The sequence below is a fragment of the Canis lupus genome, chromosome X (assembly GCF_011100685.1).
Source record: "Canis lupus familiaris isolate Mischka breed German Shepherd chromosome X, alternate assembly UU_Cfam_GSD_1.0, whole genome shotgun sequence".
Classification (NCBI taxonomy): Eukaryota; Metazoa; Chordata; class Mammalia; order Carnivora; family Canidae; genus Canis; species Canis lupus.
In genome coordinates this window covers 53,514,895-53,520,894 of record NC_049260.1, presented here as the reverse complement: position 1 = coordinate 53,520,894, position 6,000 = coordinate 53,514,895, and positions in this window count along the sequence as shown.

Sequence of the window (6,000 nt, the reverse complement as noted above, 5' to 3'; positions counted from 1 at the left end):
AAGGACAGCAATTCCCAAAAGCCTATGTGGGGAGCACATCCCTAAGCAACACTGATGTCACCTTCCCAGTGATGTGACATCACTGGAGTAAATCCCCAGTGCCTGGACCTGTATGTCTCTGTGTGCATGTCTGTGTTGGGTACCAGAGGATAAATCCTGCCTGAAGACACGGGTAGGAACTAGAAGACCTCCAGGACAGGCCTTCTTCATCTTCTTCTGAAGTCATGTGCCTCTTGAGCATCTTGATAGAAAACCCAGACTGTGGGAACACACACCCACATCTGTTTGCAATTCATTTCAAAGAATTGATCGCCAGATCCCTGGAAGTTGCCTGGAGATCCTGGTCATGAACATGGATCCAGAAACTCTGATCCAGTGGCTTTTCCCTACATGGTATCACCCTGCTTGGGAAAGATTACCCCTTTAGGATAAACTCAAATCCTCAACCTTCCTTACCCTTTCCCAGAGCCTCATTTTTCACTTCAGGAATGTCTCACCTGCCCACCCAGTTATCTGACAACCAGTGCCAGGAAAGCCTAGTATCACTGTAGCCACGGGGGTAGCAAGAACTGCCCCAGGGGCCCTGACATTTATGGCAGGTCTCTGACAGGCAGGGCTAGTGTGAAACAGAGGAATCTGGCCAGCAGGCCAGCTCAAAATTGGCAGTTTGACCCAGTAGGAGAGTCAAGAAGTAGACCAAAAAACAGGTCGGGGGAAGCAAGGAAGTGAATAAAAGGAAATAGGGAGCTCAGAAGGGGAAGGAGACAAGGGCCAGAGAAAGCTGCTAAAGAGAATGAAAGCAAAGAAAGTGCTCAGAGAGGACATTGCTTGTATCACCTAGGAAAGTCCAAGAACTTCCCCAAGTCTAATCTCCTCCATTGAATAGATGGGGAGATTAAGGCCCCAGAGAGAGAAAGAGACTTGCTCAAGAGCTCACAGCCTGTCCTTAGCAGAGTTCTAAACACCCAAACCCAGATAATCACACCCCACCTCAGCTGAAGGGTCCTGGGAAGGGAGGGGGCCAAGAGGGATAGAGTTGACAGCCTCCAAATCTCTGTCTCACTGGCCACAACGATATTCACGACAATAATAATTAAAATGGAGACACTGTAAAAACAACATAAAGAGGGCACCTGGGTGGTTCAGTGGTTGAGCATCTGCCTTCAGCTCAGGTCATGATCCTGGGGTCCTGGGATCGAGTGCTGCATCAGGCTCTCCACAGGGAGCCTGCTTCTTCTGCTGCTTGTGTCTCTGCCTCTCTCATGAATAAATACATAAAATTAAAAACAACAACATAAAGGTCCAACAATAGGGGACTGAGTATATACATTCTAGTTTACCCAGAGTGTGTTGAACACCTTGTAACAAAAAGAACTTGTAGATTAAATTTAGTGCTGGAAAATGTTTACAACCTACCTTAAAGAACACTTCATAAAAACCAAACCAGTGAATACATATGGGGGGGGGGGCGGTGACTAGAAGGAGGAAATACACCAAAATGCTAACACTTATTATCTCTGGCAGGGATGTTGGAAATTATTGTTATCTTATTTTTGCTTGTCTACATCTGCCATGTATTTTTAAATAAGCAGGTATTGCTTTTGTAATAAGAAAAAAGCAATAAGAAAGTTACATGTAAAATATTTTTAAAAAATCTTCATCTCCAACTCAGACTTCTCTCCTGATCTCCAGGCTACAAACCCTACCATTGGTTTCCACAGAGCCATAGGCTTCTCCCCCTCTCATAGCTGCAGCAACTTTAATTCGATAGTCTTGACCCCATGCTCTTCCCAGCTTCCCCACAGCCACCCAGCCATACAGCCATGTCCAGCTCAAGCTTCTGCAACCTCTGGCCTGACCCCCTCTACCCCACCTTCCTGCAATCTGGACAACTTTTGTTAAAAGGTTCATCCAATCATGTCTCTCCCACCTGTAAAACAAGTCAGTGGTTCCCAAGTGCCCATAGGAAAAGAGCTATGGGCTGTCAGCCTCTCTGAGAACTTCATTTCCCAGAGTCCCCTCCCCCAAGGAGGAGGAAAACACACCCATACACACACAAGCATGCATGCACCCACACATGCATGTGTGTGCACAGACACACACACTTCCCACCTTTGCTCCTATCATCCCACCCCTACTTGGCAGAAGCCCTACCAAAACTTAACCCATACCGCCCTCCCTACACACATTCCCTTTATTCACTTCTAAGCCATTTCTCTTGTCTGCCCTTATTTGGGTGCTGGGATCATCTTCCCCCCTGGCCAACCAGAGACTGATTCTTGTTCCGTAGTAGACTCTGGTAGAGCCCAGTCTCCTAACAGAGAATTCCAAAGGGCAGCAAGCAGTCTGAGTTGCAAAGTAGGAGCTGGGTGTGGGGCAGAGAGATCACAGGACTATCTCATGTGACTAGTGAGCTCAGAATACAGTTGTACATGCAGCCCTGCAGTGTCTGTATATGCCTCCATAGTAGTCAACCTGCACCTCCTTTAGCCCATGGAGCCCTCGCATTACACAGTGAGTGCGCAGACCTACTATACACCTCACCCAATGCATACATTCTCTCTATTCAAAGAAACCTCTCCTGAGCCCTACACTTTAGGATTTAAAAACTCGGGGTGCATATTTGCAAACAAGAACACCACCCTCACCTTCCAGAATATACCCACACTACAGTGAATGCACCCTACTGTGTACCAGGGTAAGAAGTGTTTGGTACAGTAGTGAAGACCTTGAATGCAGTCTATCTACATGGTCTGACTCCAGCTAGCCATGTGGCCTGGTCGCAAGTTATGTCCCCCCTCTAAGCCTCCAATTCTTCAACTGTAAAATCAGGATAATGATAGTATGTACTTCATGAGGCTTCTGCACAGATAAAGTAAGTTAATATGTGTAAAGTACTTAGAGGAACAGTGCCTATCATAGTGTTATGTGTTTGTTATTACATGTCATAAAACGTACATCCATATACACACAACTCAGGACCTTTCTGCAAGAGTGATAGAGATGTGTGTGTGTGTGTGTGTGTGTGTGTGTGTGTGCATGTATGTGTGTGAATATGTGACCTTATGAATGAATGATTATCTAAGTGGTATGATTTAGAGGGGACTACTCACACCTCCACCCATAATCAACACTGTTGCCTGAAATTCCACCAATACAGCATATATCATTTGAGTCTTGAAGGCCAGTCCTTTTCAACAATCCCCTATTAAAATGCACATACCCCTTGGGGGGCGTTAAGCCTTATCAACTAACACCTTAGTTGTCAACTAACACCTTAGTTATCAAGTAACACCTTAGATATCAGTTAACACCTTAGTTGACAGCTAACACCTTAGCTGACAGCTAACACCTTAGTTGACAGCCAGCTAAGAGCAAGACCTTACAGTACTGGCTTTTGCAAGAAGGAGGACATAAATAGGAGAAATAGAGGGGCGTTGATAGGGTCAGGAGCAAGGCACCAGGGCCAAATCCCACCAACTTCCCAGTGCTACCAATCCCCCCCTGCCCTGCAGTGTTTGGAAGGAACGGAGCCCTTCCTTCCAGTTGACGTTGCCAGGTACAGGTGGGGGTGAGGCAGAAGGAAAGGGAGATCCTATACCAGACATTCCTTAGAGCAACTGGTGAGTGTTGGCATAGCCAACCCCTCCTGAGAAGGTGGGTAGAGGTTCAGAGTTGGAATCTCTGCATCCTACTGCCTCTCCTATAATTTGCACCCCTAGTCTACCTACCAACCTCAAGCCAGGGGCTAAGCTAAGGGACCTGGGGGGAGGGAATCCAGATAGATGGTCTCAGTGCCTTCCCCACCCCCAATTCCCACCACCCATATAACTGCCACCCTGGAAGCCTGAGGCTGGTCTCTGGGCCCTAAGGGGCCACTTTCCCCCCATTCACCTTGGAGGTCAGGGCTGCCAGCTCCTGCTCAGAACCATCCATGTCTCTGGCATTCATCATTCCATCCAAAGCCAATCCTGTTTCCTGCCTAGACCACTCCTGTGTGTAATGAAAGCCATAAGCTCATTAAGTTGGGGTGAGGAAGGACTTTCTTTGATTTGTCCTCAATTTACCTCCCTCAAGCTTCAAAGAGGCCTCCCACAGCCACAGAGCGGAAGCTTCTGCGGCCAAAGTAGAGGCCCCTGTGTTCACAATGCTCACTGTTGGAATGTGTAAATGCAATTCACCTCTACAAAACTTGGAGACCCAGGATTCCTGGGATGTCAGAGCTAGAAAGATGATCAGAGATCATCTAGTCCCCTCTACACTCTCCTGAACTCCCACCCACTATTCAGATAAAGGAATTGAACCCCAAATATGTTATTAACCCCTTATATAGGTATACATTGACAGAGTGGACAAAGCTCCTTAGCACATGTTTCCACATAGGTACTTGGAATAATCCTGAGAGTAAGGGATACTTACTATGCCCAGCTGAGAGAAGAGATTGAGAGTCAGAACTGTGGCAGAGGAGGACTCTAACTCAGGCCTTCTCTCAAAAGCACTTTCAAGATTTGGAGCTGGAGACCCAGGATTGAATTCTAGTTGCACCACCTACTAAGGGGTGGCCTAGAACTTTCAGTGAGCTCCCTAAGCCTCAGCTTTCTGTTCTGAAAGCTGGGGGTAGCAGCTACCACTCTCACAGTGCTGTTGTCAGGATAAAGGAAGCTGATGCATTACAAAGCGCCTTTTCATTCAGTCCACAAATACCTGGTTAGCATCTACTATATGCCAGGCACTGTTCTAGGCCACAGGGATCCAGCAGTAAGTAAAAACAGATGACAACCCTCACCTTCATGGAACTTACAGTTTGGCATAGTGGAGAAGCATGTAAATAAGTAAGTGAGTAAGACTACTTCAGTAAGTGATGAGTGCAGGGAAGGAAATGAAATAGAGTGTGGGATCAAGCATACCTGGGGTGAGAGGCAATGTTTGAGCTGAGACCTAAATGAGGACAGTGTTAGACAGAGAGAAGAGCAAGTTCAAAGGCCCAAGGTAAAAACTCTGATCACTTCCACATTTATATCTCTTGCCCTCTCCATTCCCCTGAGCTCCAGACAACTGCCCACTTAACACCTCCACTTAGATGCCCAATAGGATCTTGAAGTTAACATAGTCACGGCAGAGTTCTTGAGTTTCCCCCAAATATTCCTTTCCCCCATGTTCCCCAGCTGCAGAGATGGTATCACTATCCAGCCAGTTGCTCCAGCCCCAGCGGCTTGAATCTTTTCTTTTTCTCACCTCCTAACTCCATTCCATCAGCCCTAGCAGCCCTACCCCCAGAATATATCTTAATCCATCCACTCTTCAGCACCTCCCCTTTCACCAGCCTGACTCAAGCCACCATCTTAGTTCACCTCAGTGGACCTCCTTTCACCTCCATAGTCTATTCTCAACACAGAGACCAGAGTGAGTCTCTCTCATGCTCACAACCCCCACTGACCTCTCATTTGGCTTTGGAATAAAGCTCCAAGTCCTCCCCATGGCCTTCCTGCCAGAGCAGGAAGTGGCTGTTCCACTCACTCCTCACTGTTCTTCCCCTTGCTCACTCACCTCCAATGCCACCAACCTCCTCCTTCCTGAGCCCTCCAACATGACAAAGCTCTTAGAATATAGTGAGTACTCAGAAAATGTTAGGCAGTGGGTCAAAAGAAGGAGAACGGAGGTAGACGGGGCAGGGAAGAAAGAGAGGGGGAGGAGAGGCACTGGAAACTCCGATACAGCACTTCACTGACATCACAGACCCTGCCCTGGAGGAGCTCAGAGTCAGTCTCCTCTCCAGCACTCATCTCTCCTTCCTCAGGCAAGAGGAATCCCCTTCCTGGTCCAGCCTCACATGCACATTCTTCCTCTGTCAGGGAAGAAAGTTGAGGACACAGGAATAGATGAGTTCCCCAAGGTATGATATTAGAAGAAAAAAAGGAATCCAAGGGAAAGCATGCAGAATCCTGAGGAGGACTAGTAGAGAGAAAGGAGGATTCAGAGACCATACATCCAAAGAAAGCC